This window comes from Desmodus rotundus, chromosome 2, assembly GCF_022682495.2.
Source record: "Desmodus rotundus isolate HL8 chromosome 2, HLdesRot8A.1, whole genome shotgun sequence".
Lineage (NCBI taxonomy): Eukaryota > Metazoa > Chordata > Mammalia > Chiroptera > Phyllostomidae > Desmodus > Desmodus rotundus.
Genome location: NC_071388.1, coordinates 71654043 through 71673203, shown reverse-complemented (window position 1 = coordinate 71673203; position 19161 = coordinate 71654043). Strand labels below are relative to the sequence as shown.

General features: G+C 37.4%; 1 pseudogene; it reads left to right on the top strand.

Annotated features, from left to right (window-relative positions):
* Nucleotides 1–5862: 5862 nt before the first annotated feature.
* On the top strand, nt 5863–16098 carry LOC128780295 (small ribosomal subunit protein uS2B-like; annotated as a pseudogene).
* The last annotated feature ends 3063 nt before the right edge of the window (nt 16099–19161 follow it).

Below are 19161 nucleotides of genomic sequence, written 5' to 3'. Positions count from 1 at the left end.
AAATGAATATAATTGTTGTATGTCAAGTATACCTTAATTTTAAAAAGACGAGCCCTGGCTGGTGTGGCTCAGTGGCTTCAGTGCCGGCCTGTGGACAAAAACGTCTCTGGTTCGATTCCCACTCAGGGCCTGTGCCTGGGTTGCAGGCTGGGTCCCCAGTAGGGGGTGTTCGAGAGGTAACCAATTGGTGCTACTCTCCCTCTTCCTCTATCCTTTCCTCTCTCTCTCTAAACAAATTAAAAAAAAATACATATTTTTTAAAAAGATGAAAAAAGCAAGAAACACAAGTTTTTAAGTCCTAGTTAAAGCCCACTAAATTAGAATCTCTGGGATAGGACACAGAAACCTATGTTTTTAAAAAAATATTATTTATTTATTTTTTAGAGAGAAGGGGAGGGAGGGAGAAAGAGAGGGAGAGAAACAGCACTATGTGGTTATGTCTCTCGTGCCCCCTAATGGCATGTGCCCTGAACGGGAATCGAACCAGTGACCCCTAGCTTGGCAGGCTAGCACTCAGTCCACTGAACGACACCAGCCAGAGCAGAAACCTATGTTTAATAGCCCTCCAGGTGATCTTCATGTCTTTTAAAGTTAGAGAGGAACAATTTCACACCAATAACTTATAATAATAGGTAATACATATCAAATCTGCAGATGACCCCAAATCTGGGAATGATAACCCAGTATTATTTGGGGGGAGAAATAACATTTTGCAAACTAGAACAATTGATACACTTAATAGAATATTTAACATTAATAATATAAGGCCATTATACTTTAACATCTATTCAACAGTAACTGCACATCAAATATTATGCCAGATAATGGGATGGGTATATGTATTCTGCTTTCTTGAAGGAATTTTTAGGCTAAAGAGTCAGGTCTCTACACAAATAATTAACAACACAGCAAACTAAGTGTGCCAGTTATTAAGCTATTTCTCTCAGTTTCAACACCACTCCTGCTCCAGTATGCTTCTTCTTAGCAATGTTTGCTTGTGCTGGGACTCTGCGAACCACATTCCTGCTTAGCTGACTTCCTGTTGAACTTTGTGAGTGGGATGCTAAAGGGAGGCGGAAGGCCTAAAAAAAGAAAAAGGGACTTGTTGCTTCCTCTTTGGTCCCATTGGCTTTCTTCTGCTGTCAGTCTAGCTTTGCTACTTCACCCTGCAGGGATGGTTTGATCCAAAATCAGCGGCCGAATCCAGTTTGCAGTTTTTTGAATACTTATAGAAGCAGCTTCTTCTGCATATATTTAAAAGCACCAAAACCAATGGGCTGGTACCCCTCCCTCGGAAGTCTGAAATCCAGCCCCTCAAGGCCCCTCCCCTGAGCTAAGAACTAGCGCCAGGCCACAGGCCCCTCATCCAAATTTCTAAGTTTTAACAATTCTAACTCTCCAGTTTGTTTCTCCAGCCCTGCAGATGGTAGTTTCTTCCTGCAATTGCTGCTTCCATGATGTCTTAGTGTTTCATTTTGGCCTTGCTACTTTCATTAGCTTTATGCCTATTAACAATTCATTATAATATCTCTGTTAAAATAACTAATGAGTTTTCTGTCTCCTCATTGGACATTGACCAATACAGTAAATGATAGTAACTAGTGACTGTAAAATGGTTAAACAGTAAATCCCTAAACTGTATAAATCAGGGAGGATGTTTAATTGAATTTCAGTTTTGGGTGAGTTGGGAAAACACTTTCAGTTCTGACTTCAATTTGGAAATTGTTTTCTTTGCCAAATGTAGAAAACATCCAAATAATAATCAATGTATATTTAATGTTCTGATGTGTAAAAGGGGAATGTATGGAATTTCTTCAGAAAACAAAATGTAACTGCGTTTGGACCTGGCAATTCCACTGCTGGGATTATACCCTAAGAATCCTGAAACACCAATCCAAAAGAACCTATGCAGCCCAATGTTCATAGCAGCACAATTTACAATAGCCAATGCTGGAAGCAACCTAAGTGCCCATTAGTAAATGAGTGGATCAAAAAACTGTGGTACATTTACACAATGGAATTCTACGCAGCAGAAAGAAAGAAGGAGTTCCAACCCTTCGTGACAGCATATATTGAACTGGAGAGCATTATGCTAAGTGAAATAAGACAGGCAGTGAAAGACAAATACCATATGATCTCACCTATAAGTGGAACCTAATCAACAAAATGAACAAGTAAGCAAAATACAACCAGAGACATTGAAATAAAGAACAAACTGACAGTAACCAGAGGGGAGGTGGGAGGAGAGAATGGGGAAGAGAAGGGGAAAGGTTGTCAAGGAACATGTAGAAAGGACCCATGGACAAAGTCAAAGGGAGTAGGTTCGAGGGTGGGAGGTGGGGATGGGGGGGGCAGGGGTGCGTGGTGGGGTGTAAATGGAGACAACTTTACTTAAACCACAATAAAAACAATTATTAGAAAATAAAGTTAAAAGGGGGAATAAGGAAAAAAGATGCTCATTTCATTTTCTCAGAAAGCAAAACTTGAACTAATGAGTTGAAGTTAGGAGAGAGACCTTTCAAAAAATCAACACTGTCTAAAGATAAAAAGGACTTCTAGGGAAGAAGCAAATTCCTCACAATAAGACTTGCTCTAGTGCAGTGTGAGAAACTACTATTTGATACTATTGTATGAGGACACGCTTCAGTTGGAAAGGTCATTGTGTTAGATGAGTCTAGATAGCTTATTATACTGGGGTTCTATGATAATGGCATCGGCATATTGATTTCATTATGCCCTTTCCCAATGATAGAAGTGTTCCATGAAGTGTGTAGAATGTACAAAAGAAAGTGAGTTAAAGGAATGCAATGGAATGAATGTTTATATCCTGACAAAATTCATATGTTGAGACCAAGTCCCCAAAGTGATGCTGGTGTTAGGAGGTGGGGCCTTTGCAGGGTGATAAGACCAAGTCCCCAAAGTGATGCTGGTGTTAGGAGGTGGGGCCTTTGCAGGGTGATGAGGCCATGAAGGTGGAGCCCTCATAAATGGGATTAGTGTCCTTACAAAAGAGAGCTCCCTACTCTCCACTGCCACTGAGGCCAGAGCAAGAAGACAGCTATCTTTAAACCAGGAAGCAGGCCCTAACCAGATCCAGAAATGCCAACACCTTGATCTCAGACTTTCCAGCCTTCAGAACCAACAAATAAATTTCTGTTGTTCATAAGCTATTCAATCTATGGTGATGTATTATAGCAGCCTGAACAAACTAAGACAGGTAGAAAGGTTAGAGTTAGAAAAAGGCATTGGAACATGCGATTGACCAAGCTTGCATAGGTAGTATGGTGCTAGAGCAGGGCAATGGATTGAAAAAATAATTGTAAAGAACCTGGGCAAACAGGATGAAAGGAATCCCTCGTATCCTTGGCTTCTTTAATCCTAGTAATAAGCAAGGTCAAAAATCCCTGCAGCTGAGGTTTTATCCTTGTCTCAGGTTCCATAACCCACATTTGAAATACACTGTTCTGGAACAGCATGTACACATGAAAAGTGCTTATCTGTGAGATGGTTACTTTTTCAATCTTGTTCTTACTTTGAGTTTGCTAAGATATTTGCAATACATTTGAAATGCTATGTTATATTGGAACATGATACGAAATGCTATTGACATTTCTAACCAAAATATTAGAAAATATTCTGCAATATCATCATCAGCCATGAAAACAGCACAGCTTATTGAGATACTTCCCTTTAAAACTTTGCCCAAACCTAATAAATAGATAGCAGCAAGAATTCTTAGTGTTCATGAGATGTTAGAAACACATGAATGCCAATTTCTATAAATGATCTAAAAAGAATAATCTTATATAAGATAGACAACTATGCTGGATGAATTAGAAAAATCTGCTAAGGCATGTAATTTGAGGCTTTTACATGTAAATATATTAGAAAGGGTAAATTCATATTATAGAAGTTATATTATTATTATTATTTTGCTTTTACTGAGACAATGGTAAATGATGTTAAAATGAGAAGGCAAACACTTAACTCTTTGTGTAGAATATGCCATATTTCCATTAATGAGGAATATCTAGATGTTTAGTGTCACGGAGACCCCAGTGTTTGATTAGGAACTAACCTTGCTTTTCATATCTTAGTGCTTTAGCTTCATACATACGTAATCACTAATGCAAAGTTTTAGTTTTCCAACAATTAGAGTATGTAGATAGAGTCAGATTACTTCCACATGTAAGAAATGGCAAAATTCCTGTGGTAGAAGGACACTAGAATATTTTAGATACTGGATATTTATTCCCACTTGTATGGTTCCAGCAGAAGTAACGCCTGCTTGAGTGTGGTAATAATATGGGTGTAATAATTTATAGTTTTAATTTGAACATTTCCCCTAAAATGTCATATGGTGTGCTTGAGTGTGATGTTGTTATGTTACAGAATTACATGCTTACGATTTTGTAATAAAAAGGGGTGTTATTTGTGCCAGACCCTGTATATATCGTATATCTAATTTTTCTACCAATCACATTTTCCTACTTTAATTAGAATAGTTACAGAATGATTTCACTTATAGTATCTCCAGGAACAGCATTTGAAAGGTTTAAGGGACAGGATTGAATATTTTCCCAAATATTTCTTAAAGACTGCTTAATCAATACATTAGAATTAAAGGCTGTCTTTTCCAGTATACTTGAAAAGTGAAACACACACATTTTAAAGATTCACTGAAATGATGTCACATGAACTATGAAAAAAACTCTCTCTATGCGGTTGTACTTATTACTGTTTTCATTGTAAAAGTCTCATGATACTGAGATGTCTCCGCCTCTTGATGGAGATTTGGAATGAACAATTATATGCTCAGATACATATTTTGGCTATGTGGGTCATTTTACCATATTCCATTTCCACCCAAAATTATAGAATACAAGTACTTTCCTGGACTTCTATAGAGAGCTGTCACGAAGCTAAGGGAGGAACTCTTTCAACTTCTTCTGCCAGTGGTTAAAGTGAGGCATAACTTGATAATGTCTGTGTTAGAAAAAGTATTGTCCAGTGACTCTGGTTTAGAATTTCGACTCTTTTAAAACAATATAAGTACAACATAAATGGATTGTTTTTCACTTTTTGATGGGTTCTGATTACAAAAGCACCAAATATGTTTACTTCTCAATGGGAGATCTGGTTTCCATGGGGACCAAACTAACCTCATCTGCTGTTTTGCAGACCATGCTCCATGTACCACCTCCACTTTGGCAGAACTAGAGAGGCGCTGAACACAGCTCCCCTGGCAAGTGTGCTCAGGCATCTATACGGTTTCTCGTTCCCACCCCCTTCCAACAGCAGAGCCCAGGAGGGGGCTTCAAGGATGTGCAGCCTTCCTCCCACTTTCAAGTTGCATCTTTTGTGATGCTCTTTGAAACTGGAATGTTCTACATGATGATGATAAACATCCACCATGTGTCACAATGTTTCTTCAAGTTAAGTGTCAAATTATCTGGCAATATCAATAGCTGCCTAGTTTTTATTGTTGCAATGCCTTTATTACAGATTCCGAACAGATCAATGGTATTTTTTACACAGAATGATCAATATCATGGACTGTCCATTTGCCCCGTTTAATGTGTGCTCACTACTGATTCCTGCATTCATTGTACACTTACTATCGGCTTGCTGTAAGCCAAGCATTGCACTAAACATGAGGTATATAGAGATGGGGAAGACAGAGGTCTTACTCTCAAAGCTCAGGATCTAGAATAGAATCACCAAGGGTGCTATTTGTAAATCACTCTGGCAAGTTTAACTGTAAGATATTTGCACTGGATAGCACAGGGCCTTAGAAGAGATGGGTCATTAAGGAAGCCAGAGGAAGGCTTCATGAGCGGCTTGCTTGAAGAATGAGTGTAAATGAGTCTGGTGAAGAAGAAGCAGCTTGAAGCAGTAAACGACTGTTTCCCACTTAAGGAGCCAGAGGCAATTCTGTGCTTAATCAAATTCTGTGAGGTGAGGAGTGGCCAAAGCAGTGAGCTGAAATCAGGTAACTAGTCCCCCTGTAAAATATTAGACACTTTGGATTTTATCTAAAGCCATTAAAGAAGTATAAAGAGAACACATGAAGAGGGCAATTGCATGTTTTTGAGAGAGAATGTGTATTTGAAGAAAATGAGATGTTTAAATAAATGAACGAATGGTCATTTTTTTTTTCCCCTGGGTCAAAATATAGCCCTAAGGAGTGCTGGAGTCAAAACCTTTAACATCCAAAAGCCAATATTTCACTGAATGTAATTCATGTTTGTCATTAAAATAGTTGTGTTACATTTTTACGTATCTTTTCTTAGCTTAGGGAAGAGAGAATGGCAGGAGAACGGCATACTAGCAGGCCTACAGAGAGTAAAAGGTTCTGGGGGAGGGGGTAAACCTCGTGTTTCTTGGGTCATTGGCATACACTGAACCAATAGATAAAATATACAGGGAGTCAAGAACATTCTCAAAATTTGTGTTTTCCAATGGACTGTAAAAATATAATAAATTTTCACTATCAGAAGCACACAGGCAGAAACCTAAAGATTTGAAGGAACTCTGAGATTATCAGTTCCACTAATTCATTTTACACAAGTGTGAAAAGAGAAAGGGAGGAAAGGTGAAATGATCAGCCGAGCACCTCCATTGCTTTTTGCTCAGAGTTTTTCCACTCAGGCCCACAAAGTAGGGTCCAATGCAGTAGGTGTAAAAAGACCATTTGGGGCATTGGGAGGGGCCGTGGATTACATGCTTTATGTGGTCCTGTCTCAGTCTAAGAGTCTATGGGGTTTCTTTTTAAGTGTTCCATTTTAACAGATTCAAAATAAAATGCTAGCAAATGAGATTGAAATGTTCTGACTCTTCTTGAGTTAAAGTGAATTCATTTAAAATAACCAATTTTTTTTTCTATTGCCTTATTTCCATTACCTTATCCCCATTACCTTTTTATATTCCACTATCCCTAGCTTATTGAAAGTTTAGAGTTCTGTTTGGTAAACGTGTATTGAGAGCCTATATTGATAAGATGGTTTCTCTATTCTAGAGGAAGGTACAGCCTGGTAGTGTGATCACATGCCATTGAAATAATGTAAATTTTATTCCTTGGGAAATTGACTTTAAGTTCACTCTGGTAGCCCTTTACAGCAGTGTCTTGTAATAATACAACTACCAACACAAGCAACAACAGTAATTTAAAACATCAAGCCATTCATCAGGAGAAAATAAAACATGATGGAAGAATATATTTACATGTTTGAAAACTAAAACTTATCTAGTAAAATGGAAACCAAAGAGTGTGAGTGGCTTAAAAAAGTGTCAGAAATTTTTTGGCAAATGCTATTAGAATATTAAATGAAAAGGTAAAGCATTTGTTCTTTCATCCGGAATAGTAATAACTATTATTCAATATTTCAAGTTACAAAATGTGTGGACATTTGTGTGTGTGGGGGGTGCCATTCAGTTCAGTCTTGGGCAATTGAAATGGCTAAATAACACCCATATGGGAAACAGCTTGGTACGCCCAGCACAAAGGAAAAGGTGTTGGCAGACAATCTACGAAGGAGGCATTATTATTTTTACTAATAGAGGTGGTATAAATATCCAGTTTCCAGGGCTTTGTTCCTTTTCTTTAGTTTTTTCTTCTTTTCTTTACTTTCTTTTTTTGTTAATATGTCAGACTTTGGCTAGGTGTTCATAAAAGGGAATATTTTTTTTAAATAATACATTGTCATGCCTGAGAAAATTAGTTGTCTTGGAGAGTGATGGTAGACAATCTAAATGTTTAGTTTTATAGACCAAGAATCAGTTGCATTATAGAAAAGATGAAAAATATAAAATATAATTTATCTGACACAACCTTCTATTTTTTGGAGGGCCACATAATATATGTGAAGCAAAGATAATTCAATAAAAAGTAGTTATCATATGAACAGTTATATACTGAATATTTCTTATATGCCAGGGCCCTTTCTAGTCATCTCCATGAAATATTGAATGGATTTCATTTTATTCCCATAATGTTTATGGAATTAATATTATGATGATTTTTTTTTGCAATTGTGGAAATAGAAACACTGAGACATTGAGTGTGGGAAAGCAATCAAATTTAGGCAGTGATGTTTCACAGCTCCCCTTTTCACTACAACGGTAGGGTGCCTTTGTGTAGTAGGGTGTCAACTTTATTATGTTCTGTGCAATATTTCACTCAGGAAGACATTTAAGATTATGGTGTTTTATTGAATATGAGGAGAAACTCAGAATTTGGAATCAGGAGGATGCAGCTGCAAATCCTCATTCTGCTGGTAGTGTGAGGTACTTAGCTTCTGTAAACTCACCTTCTTCATCTATAAGATGGCATACTTCCCCTCATAGTATTGTTTTAAGGATTAAATGAGATAATACATGCAATGCGTCTAGCTAATAGCTAGCATATAGTACAATTTCAGTGAACTCTTAAAGCAAAGATGTAGCGTCTAAAGAGAATAATACATCATCACAGACAGTTAACTTCTTTTAAGCAGAATAAGGTTTTAAGTATCAAATAATTTTTGAGGTTTATCTTTCTGAAGTAAAAGATAAGGATTAGAAAATGTATTTCTTGTTTCATTTTGGAATTCAATAGTATACATACTTAATTCTGATGCAATGTAATAATTCTAATTCCAAATTTCTGAGCTTAGAGATTTCAAACTAATGCTTATCAAAAAGTAAAATTTGAATTATTTGTTAGTGTGATATAAAAAAAATGTTTTTGAATGCAGGAAGTCAGATTGCTAACATCAGCGACCTTAAATTTTACAATCATTCCAACTCTGTATTTTTTTAAAATTTTTACATGGACTTTTCAATAGAACTGATTCTTTTCAAATTAAATTTTCATCCTTAGAAAAGTTTCTTAATAATTTCCATAAAGGGTGATATAAAAGACAACTTTTATGTTTGTTTTTATATACTAGTAATCAAACCTTTAAAATATCACAGAAAATTGAGTCAATCTGTCCATTTTCAACATGTTTTGAAATATAACATCTGTAAAATAATATACCTTTGAAGATAAATAATGTTCATTATGGAAACTTATTCAAAGCATATGACACAACCGCATTTAATTTTTTTCTTACTTCATTATATTTTTAATGAATTCTTTACACATGTAAGGCCCATTCGGCCTGGATCAGGCAACGATGTCTGCAATAAAGGAATATCGTTTACAAATGTAACTGAAAGCAATTCATCATCACATCTAGTGGGAACAGTCTGTCATAAGCAATCTGAACTACACCAACTCCAGAAAGATAATCCATAAATACATTAAGGAGAGAAAAATCTAACAGTAGAGCCGATGCATTACATAAACAGAAAACAATTTAAAAATATATATTTGCTTTATTAGAGTAGATTCTTCATGTGTTTCACACTTACACAAAATAAACTAGCACAGTCTTAGATCTAAACAGTTAAGAACTATTACCTGTAAAGAGTGAAACTCATGGGGCTTTTGGAAGCATCTGCCTTTTGACATAGATTTGGAAACTTCAACTAACTTCTTGGTTCAACTTTGTGGCACCGAGGGAATCATCAATGCATGCAGAAGTGTCAATATTATGTAACTAATCTTTTGGACACATACAGGAGCAGTCTGCAATGTGGTCTGAGATAGCTGGATTCCATGTGCCCTGTTTTTAGTACAGTAGTTATCGCTGGGGGAGGTGAGCCTCGCCTTGACTAGTCTCTTCCCTCAGCGTGCAGAAAAGCCATGTGGCAAGGCTGAAATCAATATTCACACATGGCCCGTGAAGTCAAGTCCACTCCAAGTTTTCCCTTCATGACATTAGCAATGGTGAAGGGTAGTTATCAAGGTCCATAACCACTTGAAATTCATGAATTTTAAATTATAATTTGAGTCTTCTCTGGTAAATAAATATATCCTTCTGTTACTGAGGTGCTCCAAATCTTGGGTGCACGGAAGGACTTCTCAGGACCCATGAGCCTGGGAACACGGTGAGATTATTGTTTTAGGTGTCTATGCTTTTTCTATGAAGAAGAACATTTACTTTCATTACATTTTCAAAGGGACCCATGAAATATATATATATAATATATAATATATAACACATGTAACATATATAAAATATATTATCTATCTATCTATCTATCTACCTATCTTAGAAGGGACCCATGAATCTAATCTATATATTAGATTCACTACATCAAGAGAAAAGAAACTGCAAACACCCACCATATATTTTAAAGAGGCTTGGGAGAATTGACTTAAGCTTAAATTTTGTGTGTCAAACAAAACAATCATTTGTACAGGCCCTCTAAATAGTATACAGAAAAGTCCTGATGAGGTGATCTGAGAATTAATCTTATTTTGATGGATGATCTATGCCTGAAAATCTGAAATGCATAATCAGAGAGAGTAAAAAATGGCATGACCATTTTTTATGCACCAAGCACTGAGCTAGGCACCCTACATACATGCATGTACAGGGCTCTCAAACATCACATGGCAGTTAGCACAGTTATTCTTCCTTTACAGATTAAAAAGGAGAAACAGGAATGTTAAGAACCTTGATCGAGTTAATGCAGGTGGTACGAGGGAGATCTGGAGTTCTTATCTAGGTCTGTACTGTACTGTACAGTACCAGGACTGGACTGGACTATTCCTGATATATCATTGTTTCTCTTTTTGTGCTTAACATAAACTTTAGCATCTTGTAGGTAGGAAGTGTCAAGGATTTTGCTTTATTTACCAGTATTTAGAGTTAAGTTTGGTGCCTACAACAAAATAGGAACTCAGTAAGTATTTATAAAATGAATACATCTAGCCTGAACTACTATTTAATCTGTAAAGATAGGAGACCAAGAGAGGTAAAATATTTTATTAAAGGTCACGCACCCAGTTAGTGGCAAAAGTCACAAAAGCCCAACACAGGGTGGGGAAAAGTGGGTTTACAGTGGTGAGTATGCAAAACAGTCTATTCTTATATTATTGTATTATTTTCTATACAAACAACTGTAAACCTACTTTTGCCCCACCCTGTATACTGTGTCCTAGATAAAATGTTTGCTTACCACAAGGCAACTCCAGGACTCTGTCCATCCCTGGATCGGTACTGGCTCTCTGGGCTAATGAATTTTCTTTCTCCCTATAGCCTGAAATACAAAGAGATTGTTCTGAATAGTCATGCCTGAAAGAAAGTTAAACTAAGAGTCTAACCCTAGCAAGTTTTCACTCTGTCCTTAGAAAGAATTTGCCCTTGAATGATGAAGGTTCTTTCTGCTGATGTATTTTTCTAATGTTCTTTTTCTGTTTTTCTGACCTATAAAGGACTATATAATTCTTCCTATCTTGTTTTTGTAAGTTCACCTTCACTACATCTCTAGCACCCAACATGGAACATGCCCTAAACTGAACTATTTTCAGGGCCACCTTCATAGAAGTGTGATTTGTGCCGGCCACGGGGTTCAGCCCTCGGTTTAATGTTCTGCTGTGACTGCTTGAAATTCTTAATAAAATTTCATTTTGAACTGGGCCTCAAGAATTATGTTGCCATTTCTGCTTTTTATTCTCCTCCTGTCAACATTACAAATCTGTTCTTCTTTCTCTCTACTCTCCTTTTGAAGGACACCACCAAAGCGGCCTCATTATATAATGTTGGAAACAAAGATTCACCTTTAACTTCACCACTTTTGACCACCTACACATCCAGTTTTCGGCAAAGTCTTATCAATTTTAACCTCACCAGGTGTCTTACAAAAGAAACCCTCTTTCCTATTTCCGCCATAGTCAATATAAGTAACAATAAAAACTCCTTTAACAAAACTCAGACTTGATTTGAAATTGGGTTTCTGTTATATTTTGATTCTAAGATTTTTCAGCAAGTCAATTAATGCCTTGAATTTCTAGTTTCTTATCTGTGAACTAGGAAGAATAAAACTTACCTTGTATATTTAAGAACTAGAAATGTAATTCAAATTCTTAATTATAGTACCTATTTTTAATTTAGAGAGGGGTTCATAAGATTCTAAAATTTAATTCTCTCCCAACTTCCAACAATTCCTTATCCTAATATCAGTTATCTGGGTATAATTTTAAGAAATACATTTTATCCATAAATCACTTATTCATTCAACACTTATTGAGTATTCCTCCCTATGCAGATTTTAAAACAGTACTCTCCACCCGAAACAAGAAAACAAAAAACATTGTTCGCAAATTTACTGATACTCTGCTATCAAGAGATAAGGTATTTGTGTCCTCTGAATCTGGGGGAAAAAAGAGAAAGAAAAGAAAGCTCCTGTATTGGATACTCCCTGGCTCCCACTTTGCTTTCCGGCCTGTCTCACAGCTCCTCAGGCTGTGTAAGTAGATTCAATCCTTTGGCAATTCATTTGCTTTGCAAACTTACTTCCCTTATTTACTTTGTTGGAAAGTTCTTCTTTTATTCTTCACTCTCTTAAGACTCAATGTTTGTACTGTTCACCTGCTACTACATGATTTCTCATTTATTCTTCTGAATACATAACTTCCAGATATAACTTTTTTACCTCACTTTGATGCTTTCAGTACTCACCAAGCATTATATTTGTTCTTGGTTATGTGAACAGTTAATCTTTTGTAAGACAGAATTTATGTGTGATTTTGTACTCCACTAACAATAAATGCCTTTTCACAGGTGTTTAGTGCTTCGCTAATAACCCAGCACTGCTTCCAGTCGTGACTTTGAGTGCGTCTAGCCTTAAAAAGTCATCTAGTAGCTACAGTATTTGTGGAAGACAAAACTCTTTCCGAACTATTGCCATGCTACTTTCTTTGTCCTTTTACGCTTCCTTGTCTATCCTTGCTTGCTATATGCACAAATGTTTATTTAACAATCACCTGTTAATTAGTTTTTTAGCCACCATTTATCTCAACTCCCTGTTTTATTCTTAGTTATAATTCTCTGGAAGATTCTCTCAACAATAGTTGATTTTACTATGTACAACACCTGACATAAATGAGATGCAGTTATCATCAACTTTCACATGATGGAAACCGTATAAAACAAGACCAAATAGGCCCCAAAGAACCATATTCTCTGAGGTATATGTTATACTTTAAATTCTGAATTTACTTTTATAAAATATCCTTTTTATTGCATAACTTTCAAAAATATTGCAAGGAACATAGATTAGTTTACTTTTCAAGAATTACTTATCCTGTAGTTATCATAAGTTTTCCATCCCTCCCTCACTGACATACCTTTGACGTGAGGAAGAAAGAATGAAAGAGAAGGAAACGTGCATTTCCTGTATGTGCCAGACACTGCTTTGCAATATCATATTGCTTATTTCATTAGTTCACTATATTCATGTACATTTACTGCAAAAGAAGGGAGATTGTTAGATAATGTCACATGTTTCTGTGCCTAACCCAAATATATCGAATAATGTTCAAGCAGCTGAATATGACTATATGTGTTAGAAAAAGAATTGGCTAAATATATGTATTTAATAACGCAGTCATCACTGAGAGATAGACAGCCCTAAAAAAGAAGTCAGGCAATGAGTATTGGATTAGACCCTTAACAAGAGCCTTTGATATTTGCAGACATCCTGCAGCTCTCTGGATTCTCATGTTTTTAGTCATAATTGTTTCCCTAGCACCCATCTGGGCTGCTATCAACAGAGGCTTATGACTTCCAGGGAAGAATAAATAGAGAGACAAATAGATTCATTGGAAGCTCCAGTTATGCCTTGGTGCAGATTTCCCCACAATAAAATAATGGAGTGAAGCATTAAAAAAAAGTTTCAATTGAAGCAAGTATCTTTAAATAGATTATTTTCCACAAGGAATCAGTGGGTGCTAATGTTCCCTTGTTGGCTATAAAACCACTGGGGGAGAAATAACAATTATGGCAATCACAGCATAGTTTAACCCTATGAACTTAGATACAGAGAAAAAATGAAAAACTTTTAAAAGACCATCTTTAAGAAGGCAATAACATTAAGATGGCCATTCACAGGTTTCCAGCTACTTTACTCTCTCTACAGAAGGGGCTCTATAGCTTCTATGGATACCCTTCAAGGCATAACAGCATTCATTTCTCTTCATGGATTTTAGGGATTGAATATGTTATTAATCAAAAGAGTCGCTGTAGTTGCAATGCTTCTAGAATCTCCTGGGGCATTGTATACAGCTGCATTCAAAGAAAATGAACTGTTATAAACTTGATCATATTCATCCCTTGGGCTCATCTGATTACAAAATTGCCCAATGAGCTGTTACAGTATTTTCAACTAATTAGTTAACCCATACATTAGTTAACCCCTTTTTTGGCATATAAATATATATATCCCCTTTCTCTAGCAGTAATGAATATCTTATTGTTTGTTCAGCTGCCAAAACACTCAAATCATATTTCTAAAATATACCTTTTCTCACACTACTTTTCATGTGAGGGAAATATATAGTGTATATTTTTCCATATTATTATTTTTATAAAGATTCATTTTATTTTATTTTTTTATTTTCAGAGAGAGGGATAAGGAGGGAGAAAGAGAGAGAGAAACACTGACGTGAGGTAGAAACATCGACTGGTTGCCTCTCATAAGCACCCTCACTGGGTAACCTGGCCCGCAGCGCAGGCATGTGCCCTGACTGGGAATCAAACCAGTGACCTTCCACTTTGTGGCACAATGCCCAGTCAACTGAGCCACACCAGTCAGGGCCATATGATTGTTTTCTATTATCTCCAAAAATAATACTTCAGTGTAGTATATTCATTCTACTATAAATATTATTTTTATATGAAAGTTGCTTCTTCTCTGTCTCCTCTTCTCCCTTTATCCTCTTTTTCTTGTTCCTCCTTCCCCTTCTCTTCCTCCCCCTGCTCCTGCAGTAGTCTGAGTGCTCGGATGGACAAGCTCTGATAGTTCTCTGATTTCATGTATCAACGAGAGAAGATCTCAATACTTAACTACCCATTACTGCAGCATTCATTTTTATTTTTTTAGCAGAGGTGCCGTAACAATGAGTTTTGTTTCATGACTAGTGGAACTTACTGGGTATTTCATTTCTCCCCCATATGAAAGCATTATTTTTTAGGGCAGTTTATACATATTATTAGTATTAAATCGAGCAACACGATTCAATTTGGGAACTCAGAGAGATACTTCTGACTCTCAGATCATCCAGTCTCCAAATGTCAGTGCGTGAAGAAGATTCCAGGGTCCTGCAGGTCATAGTTATACCAAAGAAAGATACAGAGAAAAGATACAGGGCACATTTTCAGTAGAAGACAGTGTCATACAGAGGAACAAGTAAATTCTTTAGGAGGTGTGTTTCTGCCTCGTTGCAAATTCCTTCTTAAAATTGTGGAGTGAAACTTAAAAAAAAAGAGAGCCTTTCCTCGCTATCAAGAGAGGGGCCCATTTTGCATTGTCTGGCTCCTTGTTATAACTTAAAGAAAACTTTCACAATGTCTGGAGCCCTTGATGGCCTGCAAATGAACTAACAGTATTTCCTCAAAATTTTTGCATCAGGAACCCACCTAGGTGGCACCAACCCTGACTCCCAATGGAACAGTACACCAACAAGAGAAGAGGAGATGGATGGCACCTACATCATCGATCTGAAGAGAAGGTGCTGCTGGCAGCACGTGCCATTGTTGCCATCGAAAACCCCGCTGCTGTGTCACATCCCCCAGAAGTACTGGCCAGTGCGCTGTGCTGCAGCCTGCCGCGGCCAGTGGAGCCACTCCTGCTGCTGGTCACCTCACTCCTGCAACCTTCACCCACCAGATCCTTCTGGGAGCCGCAACTTCCAGCTGTTACTGATCCTAGGGATGGCCACCAGCCTCTCCCCGAAGGGTCTTATGTTAACCTGCTGACCATCGCTCTGTGTAACAGAGATGCTCCTCAGCAGTAGGGGACACCACCATCCCATACAACAAAAGGGGGGCTCACTCAGTGGGTCTGATGTGGATGCTGGCCCCCGAAGCCCTGAGCATACCTGGCACCATCTGGGAGCAACTGCAGGAGTTGTTACTTCTGATTGCTACTTCTGAGGAGACTGAGAAGGAAAGCAAACCTCTTTTGAAAGGAAGTGCGACCCTGGAGGAATCTCAGCTTGAATGAGCGGCTGCTCAGCCTGCCATCACAGGCTGCTCTGAAGGCGCGCCTCCTCGGCAGTTCTTACTGAAGACTGGCCTGCAGCTCTCGCACTGCTGAGGTCACTGAAAAGGTAGGGACAACCCCCGAGTGGTCTTAAACTGTTTCTCCACACACTCTTAACACAGAAAATGAAAATAAGGTTAATAGAAAATGAACTTTCTGAGGAAGGAAAAGATTTCAACAACAGCAAGTGTTATGGACAGAATAGGTCCCCCTAAAATTCATATGTTGAAGCCATATCCCCCAAGGACTACATTTGGACAGGGCCCTTTGGGACGTAACTGAAGTTAAGTGAGGTCTTAAGGGTGGAACTGTGATCCCAGACTAGTGGTGCCCTTCTAAGAAGAGGAAGAGACCAGAGTTTGTGTTCTCTTCCCACAAGAGCAAAGAGAAGAAGCCCTGTGAAGATGTTCAGATAAATGGCCAGGAGGATAACTCTCACCAGACACCAACCCTGATGGCACCTTGATCTTGCACTTCTGACCTCCAGCACTGTGAGAACATTCATTTCTGTTGTTCAAGTCTAGCCTGTGGTGTTTTGTTATGATAGCAGGAGGAGAGAAATATAGCAAGAGTTTACTTACTAATCTCTAAATAGATTATTCTATAGGAGAGCAAGGGTAGTTTCTATAACAAAAAGACATATAATAAAATGTATAGTATTTTATTCTATACTATATATGGAATCAATATACAGGGAGTGAGGGATAGAATAAAATATATAGTATCAAAATAAATAGGTAAAAGTTAAGTAAGAGTGTGGTTTGTAAAAGTCATATTGTTGCCAGGACAATAATAAACAGAATCCTACAGATTACTGCCTATTTCTTTCAAATCTGCAGTGAGACCAAAAGGTTTTACTGTCCACATGTCGCAGGATGTTTTGGAACCCAGAATGCTCCTCCACTGTCTTTTATCTGCTTACAAATGACATTGTCTTTTTTCTTAAAGCGCTTTGATTGAGGCGCTGCAGTGGGCAGTGTGAGAGCGGCACAAAAGCTCACAGTGCGGAATGAGACTCTAACTGGTTTGAAGAAGACCCGCTGCTTGCGAGGGGTCGCAAGCCCCCAGGGGCAACAGCTGAGACGATCAGCTCACAGTGTGACCTGGAATGGCACTATCTTCAATGTCCTATCATGTACCCGAGTGGATGTTATGGAGAGTTAAAGATATTACAATAAAATGATGAGTGTGGAAAAGAAAATAATATGATTGCCTTCATGGAAAAATGTCTTCTATACAAAAGAGTTTAGATACAAAATAATTTAAATTATAAAAGTTATGTGTGTGAAGTTCCCAAATAATGAATGTCCTGGGCTCAATTAAGAGGGTACCTGAGCATTCTATTTCCTAGTTATATATGTGTAACCAAAGCATCCCCAAGTCCTCTAGGCTTTTCCTTCAGTAGACGTAAGTCTCGTTTCATGGGAGATGTAACACCCAGCACAGTCTGTGCATGATTCCTGAAGAGGAGGAGTGTTCGTTTTCCATGTCTTCTTCACAACTTTGAAATCTGAAATTTCTTTCACATCTCAGCTGTTCTTCTTTTCTGCATGTGGCTCTATAATCACCAAAGTAATTCTAACACGAAACTTCTGTGTAGGACAGAATTTTTATTAAAAACTTAGGAGTAGCAGAGGAGAAATATCACTAAAAAAGAGGAAAAATATAAACTGATATTTTTCCGTTGGTTAATCCTGCAGCAGGGAATTTTCTCTGGCCTGCTCGGTGGTGCTGAGGTGGGTTTTGCAAGTCCGTCCCTCTCTGTCTCCTTTCCAAGTCTCCCAGCGTCTTGCATGTGTAGCTGGATGACAACTCCGTAATTCCCATTATTTTATTACACAAGGGAATTTGGCTCTTACTTTGTTTTATGTTCCTTTATAAAACTAGCCCTGAAATCAATTTTTAAATCATTATTTAGTAAAGTTACTTCTTTTTGCATATTGTTCTATGACATTTAACACACACAATTTTGTCAGAACAGTTTTGTCATCCCCAAAACTCCCTTCTACTATGCCTTCCCCTAAGCCCTGGCAACCGTAGGTCTGTTCTCCACCACCATAGATCTGTGAGAACGTCCTACAGATGGAATCACAGAGTATGTACCTTTGAGACTCGGTTCTTTCATTCAGCATAATGCCTGGAAGTTCGTCCAAGTTGGATATATCGATAGTATACATGTTGTATGGATGTTCTACAGTTTATTTATCAGTTCACGTGCCGAAGGACATTTGTTTTCTGTTTAGGTGATAATAAATAGAGCTGCTACAAACTTTTGTGTAGATGCTTTTTTATAAACATAAGTTTCTATTTTTCTAAGGTAAATATCAAGTAATGGGACTGATGGGTCATATGGTACGTTCATGTTTAACTTAAAAACAAAAATAATTTGCCAAATGGTTTTCCGAAGAAGCCATACTATTTTTGCATTCTTACCAGCGGTGTATAAAAGTTGTAGGTGCTCTGTATCCTCAAATACACTTAGTATTTTCTGCCTTGTTCTGCCTAACTGATGCAGCCCAGACTCTGCTTTCATTCTTGTTCTGAAAATGATCTTAGAGTAACTACCAGTGACCAGCAGCTTCCTCTAACAGCAGCCTCTTTGTGTTCATTCTATTGAACTCTCTGTAACAGACATTTTTGTCCACCACTCCTTGCTAGGTAATAAAAATATCAAATCAATCATTGTAGTCACAGAACAAGGATAAAGTAAATACATATTTCTGGAAGTAGAATGTTTTATTATGCTTTCTGGAAAAGCAAAAATTTTTATAGAAAAATTCATGTGGATAAAGAATGCAGAGATGCTCAGAACTTAGCATCCACATATAACTTAACTGGGTGTATTTATATGTGAAAGGCATTTGTATTCATAGTATTTTCTTTCATTTGGATTAACTTGTTCTACCATATTGAAGTATGGGAATTAAGTTTTCTAATATATTCTCTCAGTGTCCTATTTTCTGATTTGTAAAATAGAGATAAAAATAGGAGTTAACCCAAAGACGTTCTGTAAATATTATGTGA